At 37.7% G+C, this 21,949-nt stretch overlaps 1 long non-coding RNA gene across 5 annotated transcripts in view; it reads right to left on the bottom strand.

Annotated features, from left to right (window-relative positions):
- The window catches only part of LOC116281636 (uncharacterized), a 287,689-nt gene that overhangs the window by 178,186 nt on the left and 87,554 nt on the right, over positions 1-21,949 (bottom strand). For all 5 annotated transcript variants that reach the window (XR_012075194.1, XR_012075195.1, XR_012075193.1 and 2 more), the window contains exon 3: positions 16,740-16,895. This is a non-coding gene — a long non-coding RNA (uncharacterized lncRNA). The remainder of the gene's footprint in view (positions 1-16,739; positions 16,896-21,949) is intronic.

The raw sequence follows: 21,949 nt of genomic DNA, 5'->3' as shown, positions 1-21,949 counted from the left end.
GCTTGAACATAGAAACAACTACAACAAAACAACTTATGGTCAAGTAGATTTACCTGGTCATTTTATTCAAAGTGCTTAAGTATCAATAGATGAATTTATACAAAGAGACACAATTGGAAAAGCAATTAAGAATATCTGTTCACTAACACATAATTATATAGAAGTTCTGTAGAAAGTGATTAGTAAAGACATATCACAAACAGGGTACTGAAGGCATTACATAATTAAAGATGAGATATGAAAGGAAACATTTGATTTCTTTGGAAGGACAGAAGAAAGGAAAGGACAGGAAAAAAACACATTATCATAGAAACTGGAAAAAAATTTTAAATGAACATAGATTGGAGTAAGGTTATAAAGAGTTGATGCTGCCACCCTCCAAATCCATAAGTATCACTTAAGTACGTGTTGGTACTTAGAATATTATCAATATCAGGGATGTTGAGGGTACTGAGAGGTCTAGCTAACGGTGAAAGGCAAAAACATCTTGACAACTGAGAAAAAAGGAACAATTACGAAAAAAACCAACAGAACTGTATACACGCTAGATTGAACATGATTTTAAAAGATAAAAAATAATATATAAGAGGAGAGTTGAAGAAGTAAAAAAGCAAAATAAGAGGATAGAACAATATGATAAAGAATAGAATATAAAAATATGCAAAGGCAGGGAAGAAATCTAATAAAAAATTCATGCCAAATTAAAACTATCTTGGAAACTGAAAATAATAATGTAATAATAATAATAATAATAATAATAATAATAATAATAAAGAACACAATAGCCAAAACATATAAAGTCATGATGATTGACTGGTAGCAATGTTTCCTTTTTTGCTTGTATGAGTCAGCCTTCAATAATTTTAAAATGTTGCTTTCTTTACCTAAATTGAAAATCATCAGATCAGCCTAGAAAAATGAAAATAAATGTCTTCTTTTTCTGGAAAGTACTTTAAGATATTTTCTCTCTCCATCTGCTACCAGAAGGTAAAAATACAAATCTGTATTTCAGTCAATCAACTAACATGTTTATTGAGCATTTATTCTGCTCTGGGATTGTAGGAATAAGAAGTATGGGGCTCTGTCAGTTAAAACCTAATTGAGGAATTAAGAAATAATCACATGACTTTATTCATGAAAAAAAGCCATATTCAACCTATATTCATTTCATTTGCCGTTCCCTTACTACACAGAAATTATTATATAAAATAAAAAGATGAATATGGTACCATTACCACCATTCACAAAACAAAGATGGCACCCAGATTTGAACAGTGATTTGGAGTTTAGGGTTTGAATTCCAGATTTACTTCTCTTGAGCTTAGAATCTAACGTCTACTCTACAGAATATGGAAAAGACATTTACTGCTCATTAAATATTCATGTTTCTTCACATTTCCAAGCTCCTTTGTAGACATGCCTAGATATATGACTAATTCTGGCCAGTGGTTATGTGTCATGTCTACTCCAAAGAATTTTCTAGCTGCTGTGTCATCTTTAGCAGTCCCCTGTCAGAGTGGCCTGGAAGCTGAGAATGACCATTCTGGAGACTTACCTGCCCCACAACAGATCAGAACGAACTTTTTGTGTTAATTGTGCTGAGATGTCCAGATTTGTTTGTTACAGCTGCAGGGCCTGTGCCGATCAATGAACAGGATTATTGTGAGGCTCCTATGGGGTGATGCAGGTAAATGTTCTAGCATAGTGCTCAGCAATAAAGGAAGGTCATTATTATTTATAGGCCTTTCTAAATAAATTTAGTCATTAAAGGCTTTTTCCTGTTTATTTTTTCTTTTTGTAACAGAAATAGATCAGTTTTAGAAAGGAAACTAGAATGTGTTGGAAAAACGTTTCCAGAACTAATTCATGCCTTTAGTTCCTCTGACTCTTTTTCCTAATTGAGTACACTTGATCTTTTGTGATAGGAGCGGCTACCCATTGAACTTGTACTTTCTGTAAACACAGTATATGTTTTTGGTCAGAAGTCTCTAAGGTTTTTATTTATGGATAATTCATTGCCCCAAACCAATAGTGAAAACTAGTGATCTTTCAAACATGGAAACACCCTATAATTTTCTTCTGGCATTGCAACAACTTTGATGTTCATCTTTCTCTTTTCTGGCTGAACCTATATCCACTTAAGTACAGGATCACATTAAGAAAATGTTCAGACCACATGTAAACAACCTGTGGCCAGACAATTCCTGAACCCAATGCTATGTCCAATTTTCAAAGGATGTAAGCTTCTGTGTTGTTTTCTCTACCATATATTTTTCCATAAAAGTCCTACTTACTACTTTATCATGAACCGATGTGTTTGGGCATAAGTCTAGACATGCTGTGATTTTAAAGAAGTCTATCCCTTCCTGCCTACCCCACCCTTTTGCCCTCTGGGGAGAGGTCTGGACATCTCTGGTGCCCTGGGACATAACTCTGCGGGTATGCCTAGGCAGCACATCCTAATTAAAAAGATTTGGGGAAACGATTTGAAAGAATATACTAAGGAATTAAATTTGAATAAGGAATACATTTGAATCATCTAAAGATGCAAATCAGACAACTATAATAAGGAATGAAGAGAAAGGTAAAGGGGATTGAGTTAAGTTCATTTAATTGGTCCATTTTTCAATAAATAAAGTTACTGCTTTAAGGGAAATGAAAAAAGAAATGTTTTGTGACTGTATTTGATAAATCAAATGACTCCATGACATTCATGCATCAACTGGTGGAAAAACGAACCCAGAATTTCTGTTCATTTGGTCAGTGGGTTTTATAAACGAAATCAGGAACCTGTTTCCCTCAGCTTTTCCTTCATCTCCTTTCCCTCCGTAGTTAAGATATGACTCACCAGGACTGATTATACAGCTGACAAAAACAACCATGCAAAGGCAGGATGAGTGGTGGGAGGCGGGGGTGAACAACACTCATTTAAAGAGGACAGAGGCATCCCATTTATTGCTCCCGGGCAGGGGAGTTCTCTGAAGCACGTTTGAAAGCACAGAGGCAGGAAGCCCAGGACTAAGAGACCACATGGGATCTTCTGACAGAATGGACAGGGCCCCTGGGCCTGAAATGGACAGGCTCTGGCCACTGCACATTGTGACTGGAAACCTGAATGAAAACAGCTGCTGTTTTTATGGAAGGACGCAAGCCCAACACTGCAGGGAACGACAGCATCGTGGAACCAGCTGGACGAATGGTTGAATCGGACAAGACGAAGATTAACAGGGATAAATATAAAAGATGCATCCAGGGTAGGGGTGGGCAGGGAGAGGGAGAAGGAGGGAAATAATAGAAGAAAATAAAGTAAAATTCTGATGGTATTTTAGATTATTGTTAAAAAATATATTTGTATTCTCCATCTCTACATGGAGTTCAAAAAAAATGGATTTGGAGAAATTCAAAATAAGACAATAGAAAGGCCTTACAAAGTCTGTCAAATGAAGTTAAACTTCCCTCATATTCAAAGAAATGTAAACTAAAGGAAGAAGAAGAAACTATTTGTCACTTGTCAGATAGGCGGTGATAAACAGGGTTTGACAGTAGGGGGTTGGTTCTGGCGGGGGGCAAACGGGCACTCTTAAATCCTGGTTCCTACTGTGGCAAGTGCTTGATAGAGCAATTTGGAAATTGTTACCAAACTTTAAAATAAGTATGCTCTTTAACCCAGCAATTTCTAGCTGTCCTTTCACATGTCTTCAGAGACACATACCCACAAACCCACAAACTCACAATCTTTTCAGCATTTTGCATAATTTTGTAAACAGTGGACACAAGTAATTTCATTCAATAAGAGAATTATTCGATGGAAATCCCATAGTGCATTAAAAATACCATATGCTGATATAGAATGATGGGAGTATGGAATAATCTCTGAAATATTTTGTTCAATTAAAAAAAGCAACTTGTAATGCTATACATACAGTATTCTCTAATACTAAAGGAAAGATAAAGGACCCTCACTCTTCAGGAGTAAATAAGACTACACTGTTGGGAAAAGAAGGGGTATTCCAAGCAGCTATGATGGAGTAATTAACAGCAGTGTGAAAGAGCATGGAAGTTTAAGAAACAGTGAATAGTCCATTAGGATACATACCTAGGTACATACACGTAGTTGCTAATTTTACATTATTATTTCCTCCTCTTGACTACTGGTGTACATGCCAGTGTCACTGTATGATACCCAAAAAAGAAAATAATTCCTAATTACCTAGAGTAACACTAACTTTGTTAGAAATGATTCAAACCAACACCAGCGGGGCCTGATCACATAGAGAACACCCTGGCTTTCACATACAAGCCATCCACTCCTCCCAGAGTAGAAATATGAGCCTTTTGGTTAGAAATCAACTTTAACCATCTCTCATAGCAACCAGGGAATCAATGCCAGCCTTATAAGTAAACAGGTACCTGCACAGTTCAAGGACCAACATCACCAACTGGCAAAGAAGGCAAATATTTACTCAGCATACTGGAAAAACATAACACTTTAAGTTTCCTGTTGTAGAGCTTTGAGTTAATTCTGGGGGCATTATTTGTTTGTGTTATGTGTTAACTTGTAGCTTTACATGGTTTTCCTATGTTTATCCTAATTTGTAGCCCACATTCTATAGCAGATTTGCTTGCATAAGGTCTATTTTAGAATCATAGTCTCAACTTCCTAAGTCTTGTGGTTAAGCCAGGTATGGGTTAGTGCTGAATACCACACCATGGACCAGAGTATAAAGCTGGGAAAATTTCTCCTTTGTGTTATCCCAGTCTTTTTATAAAGAATTATCTTAACGTGGTTTTTTTTTTTTTTCCCCTCCTGGTGATCAGAATCACCTATTCCTAGGTCCTTTGTTGAATCTAACTACCTGGAAGTCACCACGGAAAAGAAGACACACTTTGGTCAAAGTTGTTCCTAAAGAGAACGAAAGATATCCCAGTAGAAAGGACTTTTTCACTTTTTCAGTGACTGTTTCTCCAATTCCTTCTTAACATACGTGTAGACATAAGTAAAAGCAGTATGGTGATAAATTTCATTCCCATTTTTTTGCAAAGGACTCATGGCTCTCGGTTTTCTTCCTTCACATAGCATCTCAAAGCTTCCCCACCTGTATTTGGCTGCTTAAAGGTGAATGTGTCACTTGATTCTCAATCTAGAAAACTCTGGCTTGGACCAGAACTCTCGGGGTTTCTGGTACACTATTTATGATTATTTTAATAAAGTTTTTTTTTTTTTGGCAATTGGCTTTGTGACCTTGATATGCTCTCTCTCTCCCTCAGTAGAACTAGTTGTGGAATAAAAATGTCAGGCTAGGTTTCCTCTAATGTACCACTGGGCTTTAAAATGCTATCATCCTGTGATTCTTGTTTCTGTAAGTCAGCTGATGGTATTTTTGGTGTCTTGGAAATTGGTCTCCATAATCAGACGCCCCCTGCCTGTTTGGCATCAGTTGCCTGTTCGCCTGTACTCCGTGGACCTCCTTCTCACACAGGAATCTCTTTGATCTCAAAGACAGCTCTGTAAGGTGTAGAGCAAAACAAATACCAGGGCGATTTCCCTTCATGGTGCTCATGACAATATGAGTGGTCCAAGAGAATAAGCTTAAAAACAACCAACAGTACTATCCTTGAAGCAACATTTACAACTGCCAAATTAATTTCTATCAACACAAACATGTTATTTTATTTCAAAGAAGAAACTTCCCACACATGAAAGGAACAGAATGAATGACACTTCAAAATGGCTTTGATTATCCATTTTCATAAACATAACATCACCCTGGGTGGGGGCGGGAGGGATAACTTCTGCTTTTACCATCAATTAAATTCTCTAGAGCTTTGAGAGAATGACTTCCATAGCAGTCCTTTCTTTACTAAGCAGTCATATTGAATTATTCCCAACATCCATGTAATTCACCAATGAACTGACCCACTTTAAAATATGCTTTTTCTGAAAATTAAAGGAGTGGATCAGGCATGAATATACATAAATTAAATTCATTTGATAATGAACATGCAGAAGCAGGAAATCTGTAATAAAAAATGACCTTGCCACCTTACAAGTCAAAAGCGAGGATGTCTAATATTGAAACCTAGCAATGCATTGGATATGCATTCAATTTAAAACCTGGTAATGAGAAAGAATCATCAGACCTGAGTTAAGATGTGTTGCTTTTTACATGAGGTACTTTTGTAGTAAGAACAGCTGATAACAATGTATTGAAGAATACTAAGCCAGACCGTGTAAACACAAATTAAGGAGAGGCGACTACGATGACATAGAACTCTATTTATATGAATGTTCAGTACTTCACTTGAGTTTGACCTATGAGAACGATGGCTTTTATCTATTTTATGAAGGAACAGAAACAAGTCCTAACATCAAAAGGAACAGATTTATTCCTAAGAACTAAAGAAAATGTTTCCCATCTCCTACTTCTACAGGGATTAAAACCTTTGGGATTAGAAATATTTATACGCTTTCTGGATAACCTTGGGAAAACTCTCCTAAGCATCATTTCTATATTTCTAAACTGGCAAGACAAATACCTTTCTCCTAGGCTTGTTGGGAGAATTAAATAAAATAATGTATATTAAAGCATGTATCTCAAGGTCCCACACATAGTCAGATAAGTTGTTGTTATTACAACTTGGTTTTTTTTGACTTTGTGAGTTCTCTGTGGCTGATGGACATGTCTGGGCACTCATCCCTGACTTTCCCACAGGTATCTTTGGGGTCGAAGGGGTCTGGTACTGGGAAGGGGATGGAGCAATTCTGCACTGTCTTGATCATGTGTGAGGTTGCTGGAATTTGACATTGATTTAGCATTTTAACTGAGATGGGCAGATGGTCAGAAAGAAGAACAAAAGTTATCTCAGGGAGTATAGAGATGTTACATACTCAGCACTTCAAAAACACAATCGAGTTGGGGAGGGTATAGCTCAGTGGTAAAGTGCATGCTCAGTATGCATGAAGTCCTGGGTTCAATCCCCAGTGCCTCCACTAAAAAACAAATAAACCTAATTAGGCCCCCCTAAAACAACAACACAAACTCACCCACACTTGACACGGCCTTCTAACAGGGCGCACCAATCAACTGGAGTTAGCCCAAGAGATTCTTACCGAACCAGATTCCTTTCGCTGATGTACAGCCAGCCAAAATGCAGAGATGCTGACGTTTGCAGCAAAGATAGGGTTTACTCATAGGGTAGCCAAATGGGGAGATGGGAGAACGAATTTCAAACCCCCCTCCTGAAGCCGAGGGGCTGGAGGTATTTATGGGATAAAGAACAAAGAAGCAGGGCGGTGTGAGGGCTCTGGACACAGTCGCACGCCCATAGGAGGGGGGGCTGGTCCTATCCAGTCTTAACCAGCTCCGCTCCAACTAGTCACAGTTGATTCCAAGTTCCTGGACAACAACTGGTGCAAACACCTTATTGTTTCGGCCACATGCTGCTTGGTGGATATGAAAGTCTTAAAACTACCTTGATGAGTAAAGGCAGGTGAAATGGATTTGACCCACAGTTTCCATAAGAAACTTGTTTGCCATCTGCATGAATGACGACACTCAAAATGTGTCCACGGACCGGCAACATCAGCATCACCTGGGCATTGGTCAGAAGTACAAATTCTCAGGCCTACCCCAAGACCAGCTGAATCAGAATTTCTAGAGATGGGGTCCAGGAATCCATGTTTAGTGAGATTTCTAGGTGATTCTGATACACGCCAAGGTGTGAGGAGGCTACTTAGATGTTCTGCACGTCAGTACACTGGGGTCACTCAGATGGCCAAATGGTGACATGAACAGAAACTGAAGTTTATGGCATGTTCCAGTATGTTCCAGGCACTGGTTCAAAGGGCTCATACGCTTATTACTCCCAGTGATCCTTTGATGTAGATAGTTCTAGATAACTTAAATAGATGCTTGATAATAGATAAACAGCTGGACAGAGAGGGAAGAAGAGAGAAAGAGGAAGAAGGAAAGGAAAGGAGAGAGGGAGAGATAAAGAGAGGACAAAAGCAGGAGGGAATGAATGAAGGAAGGAAAAGGAATGGAAAGAGGAAGGAAAAGCAAGAGAGGGGAAAGGGAAAGGAGGGGAGAAAAGGAGAGGAAACTAGATTTTAGGGTTGTTACATGGCTTTCATGCAATTGATAAGGGGCTGAGTTAGAGCTCAGTTAAATCCCAGTTTAATTTCCAAGCCCAGCTTTTTGTCATCTTTGTCCATTCTGCCACACTAAGGAATACAGGTAAGCAACCAGCGTTTCTATGGTGCCAATAAAATTTAATTATTTGGGCCAGAAAAAAAAAAGTCACTGGAGAAATTCTTCACAGAATATCACTTCTCATAAAATCATTATGAACCAAAAAGTCATCCAATTACTAAAGTCTTGGAATAACTTTATCCACCATGAAATCCAGAGAGGCTGTGGCAAGAAAAGCATTTGTCAATGCAGATTTTGGCCATTAGAGCTAAAAGAGAAAGTTTTGGTCAGAACATTGGGATTGATAATAAAAATTCCCAGTCATTTTTAAATTTTTAGTAGATTATGTGTTATGTTTTCTAAAATATGCGTTTACAGATAAAGTTTCAGGAAGAGGTCTGAATAAAATGTTCTAGCAACTGTTTCTTTTTCCTCCATGTTTTCTTTCTGAATACTTCTCTTTTTGGCCAGAAAGAATTTTTCCTGTGCCTGACAAAATAAGCAAAATGCAAACTTGACAAAGAATAATGTACTTTAAAAAAAATTACTGTATGAATGTATTTGTTTTGGCTAATAAAAACATTTCCATAAAATCCAAAGTCTTCATTTCAGTTACTTTAATTGGAACCTGCGTGTGATCAGGTAGGAACGAGACTAATGCATTTCACTTACTTAAGAAAACAAACCACGAAGCTCACGTGGACTTCCTGGGACTGGATGATACTGGGATGCTTGTTGCCAACAGTGTTGGCATTGGTGGTCACAGGCTGAAAATGCTCATGTGGCCTGAGGGGCCAGTGTCCTGCCACACGGTATTTATTTCCTGTGTAGGATGAAGGCTGTTGGTTTTCCAATCTTGTGGTCATTAGAGATACCTGGAATGATTACTGCATCTACAGGGCAAACTTCAACAAGTCAGGTATCACATCAAAAAGGACAGATGGTCTATTTCCCAGTTGACTGTCATGATACTTAGTCCTAGGGGTTACTTTATTGGAACCATGTGGCTGAGAAAAAAAATGAATTCTCTTTGTTTAATGATAGTTCATCAGAACCTCCTGATGAGTTTTTCTGTGTAACTTAGTGAACTGTATCCAATATTCTGATAACTTTTCTTTTCTCTTTTTTTTCCCTTCCTAGTGTGGTTGTTTTGCAGGTTATCATGTTTGCAGGTTATCTATGTTATCATAGATTGTTTTAGAGCTCCCGGGCTCCCATTCTCTGCTGAATGTTGATCAAAGCATGAAATACAGACAAAATATATTATGCTTGTATAGCCAGATTCCCAAATTATCAGATTTCAATGCTAATTGTTTCCATGAGGTTGACTGTAGTGAGTGACAGAATTTCTCATTTTATAACATAGTCTTTTGTCAGTCACTGTGCTGGATGCCTTCCTGCAGAGCTCGACAAATTACTTCCCAGCAGTGTGCGTATGTGGCTACCTCTTGCGTTGTCACAGCTGCCACACAACAGGAGCAGAGATTTCAACCTCCAGGTGCTTTGAATTGTCCAGGCAACTGAAGCTTGCAGATTACCTGGTATCTCACTGTCCAGAAGACACACCTATCCTTCTTTTGATACGGATGTGTGCTTAGAATTTGTGAATAATCACCAACGTCACAGGTGGCAACTCCTGCAGTTCAGATGGAAGGGCAAGTTCCTAGACAAACAGCCTGTCCCCTCAAGGTGAGAGGACTGGGGTTTGTATCTTCTCCAAGTGTAATCTTAACTCTGTCCTCAATGCAATGACTCATCATATAGGTTTGGGTTATTAAGCAAGACATTTGATGAAAACTTCAGCTGAAATCAATAAGTATTTCCTGAGCACTATTTTTGGCATTCTAGAGAAATGTAACTCAGTGGGCATACCTGCCCTTAGGGAGCTTCTAGTCCTGTAAACTGTAGCAGGGGCAAGGCAAAGGTATGACCTTTCACAGTCCCAGGATGACAGACAGACTTTCTTAAAGACTCACGACGACAGATGATGAGCATAATAGCAACTGGGAAAGAGAACCACACATGGCGACATGTCTCTCTGCCAGTAGGATGCTAAGCTCTTTATCACTTTCTCTGTGTTGTTTACTTTAATCCAAAAAAAAAAACCCAAGCAACCAAACGAAAAAAATAACCCAAACCAAACTAAACTTTACATATTATTATTTTTATACTGTAGTTGAGGAAAATGAAGCTCAGAGATGTTAATCACATGAGCAAAATCTGACCACTCACTATAACTGAAGCCTGATGATGGTGTCTGCATGCTCTCCTTTTTTTTTTATTTTGGTCATTTCCAGTCCCCAGACTGGCAGTTATAATGTTGGCACTTGGATTAAGAGCGCTATTTGGGGAAATATATTGGCTAGCTTGATCTTTTTTAAAGGATGTAAGAGGTATACATACAAATTAAATGCAAAATGGAAAGAGAAGGGAATTAATTAACTGACACAGTGATATTGTAATAGCACCCACATAAAAAGGCACATTTTATTAAGCTAAAATCTAGATACTTACCATTTTAAGTATTCTATATAAATTAATCTTTTACATCCTACTGCAGCCCTATGATCCCCATTTTATAGTTGAGGAAATACCCCAGAAATTAAAAAAAAAAACTTTCTGAAAGGAGGCAATAACCGAGTAAAATTGGAAGCATAAGTAATAATTAGCCAGATAAAAAGATTAGAATAAGGTGTGTGGGTCAGAACAGGTTAGAATATGCTGTGGTAATAAATACCTCAACATTCTTAAGGGCTTAGAAGAAACAACACTGGTGTATTTCTCCTTTATGCTTCATGTCCATCTCAGGATATTGCCCCAACTCAGGGACTGAAGCTGACACATACTCTACCATCTGGGATGTTGCTAGTTGCCATAGCAGAAGGAGGGAAGATGGAACGTCAGACATCTACTCCTAAAAGCTTCTGCTTGGATGTGACACACATTACTTTTACTCACCTTTCCTTGGTCAAAGCAAGTCACATTACCATGGTTAATTTCAAGGGTGTGGGAAGTGCTATCCTACTGTGGACCAAGAGGAGAATATTTAGAAACAGTGGTGAATAGTACTAATAACTGCCATAGGGGAGAGACCAGAAGACTGTTCCAGACAGAGCCCACAGTCAAGGCTTGATAAAGTTCTGTGTAAAAAGGAACCTATAAATATTTTAGTAATGAAAGCCAGGTTATGATGTCCTTGTAGTTGCTTTTATAAGCTTGGAGTTTTTTCTGCCATAGGGAAATTTAGGGGGCTGTTAAGAAGAATGATTGTCAGATTTTATTTTACACAGGTATTATGGCTTTGGTCCAATGGATAAATCTGAAGAAGTCAAGACTAGAAATGAGAAACTCAATTAGAACAAAATTAAACTGGGCAGAGACTAAACTATGTTGGAGATAGTAGAGCCAGAGAAGATAAGATTAATTAATGTTTAGGAGGTATAACTGAAGGAGCTTGCTGATTAATGGAATATGGAAGACCAGCAAACTCTTAGTTTTAAGATTTGGGGGATGTTGATTCATTAAATGACATAGGGAATATAAAAGGAACAGGATTGAGGGTAAAAATGTTCTTTGAATATTAGCCTGTGGATCTCACAAGATTGGAAATGTCTAACAGGTATTTGTAAATGAGAGCCTGAAATCTGGAGAAAAAGTCACGGATAGAGATTTAGTTTTGGAATTCACTAGGATACAGAGAGAGTTAAAGTTCTGAGAGTAATTGAAAGTCCAAAGAGAAACTCTATCATGAGTAAAACAGTGGACGAAGGATGGAACTCAGAAACTCCAACATTTAGAAGAGAGTTAAAGCAGGATGAGTTCCCAAAAGAGATAAAGAAAGAATGGACAGGGGCAAAAATAGAAAGTAATGAGAGAGAGAACTTGACAAAGTCAGATGCATCAGTTGATCCTGAAAGATAAATTCTTAAAGTGCCCTTTGGAGTTGGGAATAATTGAGGCTACTGATACACTGTTTAAAAACTGTATTGAAGTATAATTGATATATAAAAAATTTCACGTAGTTCATGTATACAATTTGATGTGTTTGGCCATAACATACACCTGTGAAGGCATCGCTACTATTGAGGTAATAGACTTATCTGTCATCTCCAAAAGTTTCCTTGTGTCCTTTTTAATTTAATTTTCTGTAGTAAAAACACTTACCATGAGATCAGCTCTATTATCAACATTTTAAGTGCACATTACAGCACCATACTACAGGTGCTATACTGTACAGAAATTGGTATAAATTTCAGTTATACAACATGAATAAGCTCTATTGATACACTTCAAAGAACATATCAGTTGACTGGCTGCAGCAGAGTAAACTTCAGTGATTGAAGAGTGACTGAGTAGTGCCAAAAGGAAGACAGTGAGTACAGACCATTCTGTCACAAAGTTTGACTGAAAAGAGAAAGTAGTAAAATAATATATCAGCGGGGTCATAGAGCCAGGAGATTTTATAAAGTTTAAGATTTTGGGGCACGTTTATGTTTATAAGCTGTGGAGAAAGCGATGGCCATGTTGGGAACATAGAAGACAGAGATACAGAACAAATAAGTGGTGCCCTTATTTCCTGAATAGTCAACAGTTATAGTTTTAATAAATATACACTTTACTATGGAAGTTGAAAGGGAGAGTTTAATCTTTCTAGGAAAAAAATCAATATATTACAAAGTAATAAAATCCTTATGAAAGACAGAATGGTTCAGTGAACTGATCTGCAGCTTCGGAGGCTGAAGGTTTTCATCATGGCCAGATAATTGATTTACTGTATAATTTGGGCAAGTTATTTTGATTTCCATTGGCTAAGAAGTATGCACATTTTAGTTAACTCAAGTTGAACTTATCTCTCTGTCTCGTTTCTCACATATGTAATAGAAGGGTAAGCCAACCCCTGAATGACTAGGAAAGATAATTAGCTAGGATGTTTGCAATAAAAAATATTCTGCAAACAAAAAGTGCTGCACAAGCATTTCTCAAAAACATGTTATTTTACATATAATTTCAAGCCACTTTATGGTATATCCTTTTTTCTTTTTTGCCTAAAAGCCTAGTTTTGAAAAAAAATGGATAATGGTGGAATTTCAAAGAGTGGAAAAGCATGGGTGTTATTTATAAAAGAGTCAGGGAGGGAAACCGTAATCAAGAATTCTCTTGAATTTATCTCAAACACCACAGGTTAGCAGATCCCACCAGCCTCACAAATACCCTGAAATAACACCTCTGTGGCCATCTGGTTCAGACTTGCTTTCTGATATCTCCATCAGCATCTTGCCTCTAGGAAGCGGGGCAGCCCTCTTGCTCCTGCTTAGTTTGCAGCCTGACATACATGCTACCAGCTGCAATGTAGAAGGGAATCATTTTTTGCTGCTCCTTCATACTTTAGTTCACTTTCTAATTTAATAGTTACTGAGCACTGTTCACGCCTGCCCAGTTGCCAGACTGGCCAGCTTCCTCCGAAAGCCATAGGAATATGGCCTTTCCTCTGCTTGCAACTCGAGCCTTAATTTGAAACAAGAAGAATTTAAAAACTGTAGTTCTTATTCATGTGAAATACATGTTCAGTTGATTGTTGGTGGTGACTTTGAGCACTGGGTTGAGACAGAACTCCAACCTGTTTCAACCCAATGGGGAAAAAATATGGTGATAAAAACTAGTGTCTGCTGAGGGTGTAGAAACAAGAGGGGCAGCATGACCCCAGGGATTTATCATCCTCACTGCTGGCCCACACTTTGGGATGTACCATCTGTCACTAGGAGCTCTATTCCTAATTAGGAATTCTAGCCCTAATTATCAAGTGCTTTTCTGTCTTGTTCCATGTTCTGGGAACTTTATCCCCATATTGTGCCCTATTCTTGAGTCAGTCTTAGTTACTTGTAGTTACCTGCCTGGTCTTAAGCTATGACAAGCCCCTGTCATATAAAAGTCCTTGTGCTAGGGGTAGGGGAGCTAGGGTAGAGCTCAGTAGTAGAGTGTGTGCTTAGCATGCACGAAGTCCTGGGTTCAATCCCCAGTACCAATGTTAAAAATTAAATAAATAATATAATTACCTCTCCCCCCCAATTTTTTTTAAAGTCCTTGTGCTAATTATCATGTGAGAAAAAAGACAAAAAAATTGAAGGTCCTTGTCAATGTGCATGAATTTTTTCAGTGTGCTTTCTTCTTTGGTTTATTTATTGTGGCTACTTTTCAATTTGCTTTATGCAGTGGATTTTTATGTGGTTGGCTACCTGTAAAACCATTATTGTAAGTTGGTTGGGCAGAGAGAGAAAAAGAAAATTCATAAAAGCCACAGCCTTTATCTTTACAAAATGTAAAACAATCTCTACATTTGAAACAGTATATTCATTATGAAGTAAAATACTCTGAGAACTAATTAAGCTTACAAGCTTTCACCCAGCAAAGCAAACCATTGACAAAACAAACAAACAACTTACTGAATGGGAGAAAATATTTGCAAATGATATGACCTATAAGGGATTAAGACCTTAACATAAACAGCTTATGCAACTCAACAACCATTTTTCCAAAGAGAAAATGCAGATGGCCAACAGATGCATGAAAAGATGTTCAACATTGCAAATCATTAGGGAAATGCAAATCAAAACCACAATGAGATATCACCTCACACCTGTCAGAATGGCTACCATCCAAAAGACCACAAATAACAAATGTTGGCAAAAATGTAGAGAATAGGGAACCCTTGTACACTGTTGGTGGGACTGTAAATTGGTATAGCCCCTGTGGAAAACAGTATGGAGGTTCCTAAAAAAACTAAAAATAGAACTACCATATGACCCAGCAATTCCACTCCTGGGTATACAGCCAAAAAAACAAAAACAGTAATTTGGAAAGATAACATTCCCCTCAATGTTCATTGTAGAATTATTTACAATTGCCACGACATGGAAACAACCTAAGTGCCCATTAACAGGTGAATGGATAAACAAGATTTGGTATATATATATATAATGGAATACTACTCAGCCATAAAAAAGAACAAAAATTTTGCCATTTGCAGCAACATGGATGGACCTGGAGGGCATTATGCTAAGTGAAGTATGTCAGACAGAAAAAGATAAATACTGTATGATATCACTTATATGTGGAATCTAAAAAATACAACAAACTAGTGAATATAGCATAAAAGAAGCAGACTCACAGATACAGAAAACAAACTAGTGGTTACTAGTTGGGTGGGGAGGGATCTCTATGGAGATTGTGGAGAGGGAGGTACAAACTATTGAGTGTAAGATAGGCTCAAGGTTGTGTTGTACAACACAGGGAATATAACAAATATTTTGTAGTAACTAAATGGAAATTAACCTTTTAAACTGTATGAAAATAAAAAATTAAAATAAATAAATAAATAAAATACTCTAACCAGTTTAAAAAGGATTAAATGAAATGTTTTAGAAGACCTGTATGAAACATAGAAAACAAATTTATGGTTATCAAAGGGGAAAGTGTTGGGGGGAGGGATAAATTAGGAGTTTGGGGTTAACATATACACACTACTATATATAAAACAGATAAACAATAAGGCCCTACTGTGCAGCACAGAGAACTATATTCAATATCCTGTAATAAATCATAATGGAAAAGAAAAAAATGACCTGTATGTTTAAACATTAATAATGTTTGATAATTGAAATTTTGACACCCATTGCTTACAAATCATATCATTTGAGCTACTGAAATAGATTTAAAACAGTGACAAGATGACCATTCCATATTTAAATTATTCCAATTATTCCGGTTATTTTTTGTTTTTTTTTGTTTTTTTAGTAAAACATATTTTAACTTATTTAAAAAATCTCTGGGATCCAATCAAACCTTATACACTTTATATTTAGTCTTGATTTTTTAGACTTCTTTAGCTCAAAGCATTTCCTACCTTTTTTTTTGCCTGTCACAAAATTGCCAATTTTGAAGAGTTCAGGATAACTGTTTCGTGGAATGTTGCTCAGTCTGTTTGATTATGTCCTCACAAGGAGATTCAGGTTAAACATCTTAGTAAGAACACCACACAGGTGCTATTGGGTACAGCCCATCTCATCACTTCAGGAGAGGCAGTCTGCTTGTTTTGTGCTAACTTTGGTTACCTGGTTAAGATGACGTCTGCCAACTTTTTTTTTTCATTTTAAAGGTATGCTTTTTCTTAATAATCAATGGGTAATATCTGGATAACATTTTGGTACTATGTGAATACTACATTCCCCAGCACACTTTCACTCAGTAGTTTCAGCACACATTGGTGATCCTTGTCTGAGCCACACTGAAGACTGCAAAATAATGATTTCCTAATTGTATTATTCCTCTCCATTTATTAGCTCACATTCTTTCATGAAGAAAAAGCCCTCTTCTTTAGTGTCTCTATGGAATCATAGACTTTCAAAAATTCAATTTATTTGTTTTCGATTTTCTAAATTTCCCAATTGTCCCATATTTGGCCCTTCACGCTTGCTACTTTTCCCTTTGACCTGTACTTACCATCCTCTGCACACTTTCTTTGCTTTCTGATATAAGATGTTCCAGGCTTACCTTACACATGCTCTGTCTCTGATCTGAAATCAGTCATTTCTCCAGGGAACGGTCTTTCCTCTCAGTGGTGAACAATACTTTGAAACCAAGATCTTGGCACTAGAGTGTTCATTTCCTCTGGGTGACATAGCTTCTGGGCCTCTTCAGTGGACAGAGCTGGGAATGTATATATTTTTAAAATCATGAGTTCATGCTGACAGTGGTCACCCTGACCGTTCCCATTCCATATTTATACATGGCTTTTCCCACATCAAGAACCTTGAATCTTACTTAATACCATCAATATATTTACTAATTTGCTTTATCCTACAACACACACATATACAGACACAGTTTTAAGAAGCAACAACAAACCTGCTAAGTAATGTTTATGGTATTTTTGGTGTTCTTTTTATCCTGAGAAAAGTATCTCACCAAAGGTATATAGTTAGAGAAACATGTTCAAGAGTGATTGAATAATCCTTTTTAAAAATAAGTTCTTGGGTTGTCATTGTCGTATAAAATTGGGTTCGTTTTTTCAGATTGAACTAAAGTTTAGGGTTTTTATGTCCTTGTTGATATAATTTTATTTTTGAATATGTGCATATTTACATAGCTAAAAACTTCCCCCAATTATAAAAATGTTGTACTCAGAAAAGCCTCATATGCTTTCCAGTTCCTGCCACCACTCCATTCCTCCTTCTGAGTCCATGTAGGGAATCATTTCTAGTTTAATCTTCCTATTTTTTGTCAAAAAAATATATATATAAAGAAAGATAACTCTATCTGTGTAGGTATCGATATATAAAAATGGTAGCAGACTTTTCTACTGCTATTGTTTTTGGGGAGAGGGGAGGAGGTAATTAGGTTTATTTATTTATTTAAAAAAACTTTTTTAAGGGAGGTACTGGGGATTGAACCCAGGACCTTGTGCATGCTAAGCATGCGCTCTAACACTGAGCTATATACCCTCACCCAACAGCAGACTCTTTTGCACTTTGCTTTTTTTCACTGCATATCTATTCTTAGAGATGATTCTCATTCTTTTTTTACAGCTCTCCTGTAAAACAGTACTCCACTGTGTGGATGTAGCAGAGTTTCTTCAATCAGCCTCCTGCGGATAGACCTGGGTGGTTGGTTTCCAAAATTTGCATGACAAATAGTGCCACAGTGAATAACCTTTTGTATATGATTTTTTTTTTCCTTTTTGCTTGTTTGTATCTGTTTATCCCTCGGGGTAAATGCTTAAATGTGGGACTTCTGGGTCATAAGTGATTTTGAAAGATACCGCCAAACTCTCCTCCACAGGGGCTGTATGATTTCTTGCATTCCGACCAGCAACATTTGACACTCTTTCTCCCTAAGACTCTCTCCAGACTCTTAGTTTTCTGGCCAACAGAGTACGTTATCAAGCTTTTGAATTTTAGGAATTTTTTTTAGTTTCCCAGTTTCTGATCTGCAGTCAGGTTGGGAACCATTGGCCTAGACAGTCAGCAACTGTAAGAGACTGAAATTTTGTTTTCCCATGTTTGATATTACCTAGGGGTAAGGATTAAACACTGTTTGATATCTGAATAAAAATACATCCCATGCTCATCTTAAAAAGGGTTTTGTCTGTTTGGCATCATTTTAGACACTTTACTGGTATGACAACGTCCAATCTGGATTGATACCTGTTTAGGCATCAGCAAGGAGCACTTCTAGGGGACATGGCATCCTAGACAACTCATTCAGGTTAATACTCATCCAAACATTAGTGTCAAAATGAACTGACAGAGTCCAGGTACAATATTTTATAGGGTCTAAGACATTCTTCTCTTTATGATTATTGAAGTATAGTTGATTTACAATGTGTTAGTTTCTGGTGTACAGCATAGTGATTCAGGTATATATATATACATATATTCCTTTTCATGTTCTTTTTCATTATAGGTTATTACAAGATATTGAATATAGTTCCCTGTTCTATACTGTAGGTCCTTGTTGCTTATTTATTTTATATATAGTAGTTTGTATCTGCTAATATTAAACTCCTAATTTATCCCTCCCCTCCTTTCCCCTTTGGTAACTATGTTTGTTTTGTATAAGACATCCTTTTTTAAAAATCTCTATAATCAGTTTGCATCTTACAATTGACAACAGATCGGAATTAAATTGGCAGATTTTTCTTCTCTCTTAAAGAACAGTTTCTAGCACCTTTCTTATGGGATTTTAGAAATAAAAGGGTAATTAATTGAAAAGAATCAAACTGGCATTCTAGGCAAATTATACACAGGCTTTCTTAGTGACGCTGGGCACATATATAACTAATGAGAGTAGAGAATGCAGTTGTGGTCAATCTCCAATATCTCTGCCCTAAACCTTGTGACCTGTGGTGACAACAGGCAGTCTTGGTCCCTGCACTATTGTCTCAGCATTCTCCAGCCTTCCATGTTCTCCCCTTGACTTTCAACCTGATCTCTAAGAATTGGTGTTGGGGCCTCGTGCACTGCCTCCTTTCGTCCCAGAGTCTAGTTATTTATAAGAAACAAGGTTGACTGTCTTTACCCCTAAAAATGTTCTCTGCCGCAGCCACCACTGAGCTCTTCACCCACATCCAGGGCCACCTGCACCCTAAGGCCAGCAATGGATTTCCTAACCATGAGGTGATCCCAGCCTTGCCTGTGAGGTAACAGCCCCCTGGCCGTATTTCCTTAGTTGAGCTGTTGCCCTGCCTGTCTGCTGTTTTGCACAGTCTCCACAGAGAGCCCACGCAGACCCCAAGGCTGGCCTCGCAGTGGACACTCACTCTGATCCAGCGCCCACGTCTGCTCTACTGCCACTAAGAGTCTACAGTGATAGGACGTCTCCTTGCCTGCTGGGTCAAAACTTCCGGACAAGCACAGTATACTCATTCCGTGGTTTCAAAAAGAAAGTTTCTTGACAGGTTTCAATTTAAAAGACTTCATCCTAAGAATAATCAGACTGCCTTTTAATCCACTTTTAAATTTCCCTTATAATATCTGCCCAACAGAGATGACAGCCAAGCAGATGGAATCAGCCTGTCAGAATGTAGAATTAATCTTTTTTCGCCAACAATTTTTTTTGTATGACAGATTTTTAAAGTATGCTTTGTAATAGTTGTTTTTGTTTTTGTCTTTGTTGTTGTTTTTTTGAAGGTACCATCACGGCATTAGCCCAAAGTATTTGGAATCTGATTCGTGAGCTGATGGAAAAAACTGTTTATGATGGTATCCAGGAAAACAATATGCTACTTCCAGTTTTAAATGTTAGTTGGAAATCTTATTTGAATTTAAATTTGTCAAGTCTATTCACAGTTCATAGAGAATTTCAATTCAGTGTCGATCTTGAATGCAAATTGTTTTCTTAATTAACTCAGCCATATTTGGTGAGATTAAATCTAGTGGTTTTTGGAGTTTCTTACCTGGATTAGGAGATAAAAATTCTTTTGTAATTGGATTTCCTTAAGTGCTTGGCTGTCTTTCTGATGGTCACTGGGAAACAAAGGAAAATAAGACATTGTCCCTGTCGTCATGAAGTTCAATCTAGTGGGCGTCTGCACACAAAGATACATTTCTGGCAGACTGCAGGGACAGAAATAAAGAGAGAGCACAAAGGAAGAGGAGCTACTAGAAGAGTGAAAGATGGGTCAGGTAACAAACCCTTAAGCATGGGTAGGAGTTGGCCAGGTAACGCTGGGAAGCTTATGGAGGAAAGACTAAGAAAACATTCCAAGCAGAGGGGAACAATGTAGGAAGGACACAGATAGGAAAAACAACTGTGTAAAGAAGATGCTGGAAAGTAAAGTATGGAAGCTAGTTTTAAAGAAGTCAAGATTACATATGGGGAGGCTGGTTAAAACACTATTGTAAGTGTGGCGGGGAGGGTATAGCTCAATGGTAGACTGCATGCCTGGCATGCACAAGGTCCTGGGTTTAATCCCCAGTACATTCATTAAAAAAAAAAAACAAAACAAAACAAACTTATAAGAATCAGTTCAGACAAGCTCTCATTATTATGGAGATTAGGGCTGCCACATTTCAATCTACTTGTGAACTCTAGCTCCTGATAGTTAAAACTAAGTGAATTCCTGAGTTGCTAAACTTCATTATCTGTTTTTTGATTCCTTCTTACAGCAATGTCCCTCCTCAGTTAAGTTTTACTTTCACACTTGTGTGCAAGCAATTTAAAAGCAAAACATACAAACAACCAAAAAGTCCAGAAAATAATATACAAATAACCAGAAAATCCAACTGTGGGCATGAAAAGGATACCTTGGGTAGGTGTCCACTCAGAGGAGGCAGTGTGTACAAGTGCAAATACAATTGTTGTAATATATGATCAAAGATATTACCATAGCAATTATGCTAAAGATGATACCAGAAAGAAAACATGACTTGGAGTGTGTAAAAGGATTCTGCAGGCGCTTTTACTTCTAAGTGAACACCAAGAAGGACAAGCATACAGCAATGACTGAAAATCAATCTGGTTTGAACTGAAGATGTAGTTTGGGCTGAACATATTTTTTTTTTTCTAGCTTCACATGGTTGGGATAATGAAGAAGCTAAAAAACCCTAAGTTGTTTATAATTGAGAGGGCAAGAAGAACTAGAATAAGTCCCTGTTTGTAAGTGGCAGAAAACTCAACTCTATCTAGCTTAAAAACTAAAGGAAATTTATGGACTAATGTGTAATTGAAAAATACAGAGACAGGACAGACTTCAGGCAGAATTTGACTCTGACACTCGTGATGCTGTTGTGGATGATTTTCCCCCTCTGGGCATCGGGCTCATTTTTAAGCTGGCTTCCCTTGTGACAAATGCTAGAACTTCCCAGGACCACATGCTCCCTCATCTATTTCTGGGGCACAGGAAAGACCTTCTTCTTTAGCAGTCGTAGACCAAAAGTCCTGAACTTCCCTTCTGTCAGACTAACGTCAGCTATGTACCTGCCCTTAAACCACTGGCTACGACCAGGGGATAGTCAGATGATGGCTGGTGTGGGCTGGTCACTGAACCAATCTTTTTGACAAGGAGATTCCATTACTTCAATTTACTCAGATCAGGGTCCACTCCTGGTGGTCTTGGTCAGGTTGCTTAGTCAAGCAGGTCACTGGGGATGGGAATACAGCCCACTGTCTGTTTTCTAAGTTGTGCACTCTGGTGTTGGGCTGTATTGCTTGGAAAAAGGACACTCATTTTATTTAATTGTCCCATTCTCTAATAGGTCTTT

Source organism: Vicugna pacos, chromosome 8 (assembly GCF_048564905.1).
Source record: "Vicugna pacos chromosome 8, VicPac4, whole genome shotgun sequence".
Taxonomy (NCBI): Eukaryota; Metazoa; Chordata; class Mammalia; order Artiodactyla; family Camelidae; genus Vicugna; species Vicugna pacos.
This window is presented reverse-complemented; position numbering and strand designations above follow the sequence as displayed.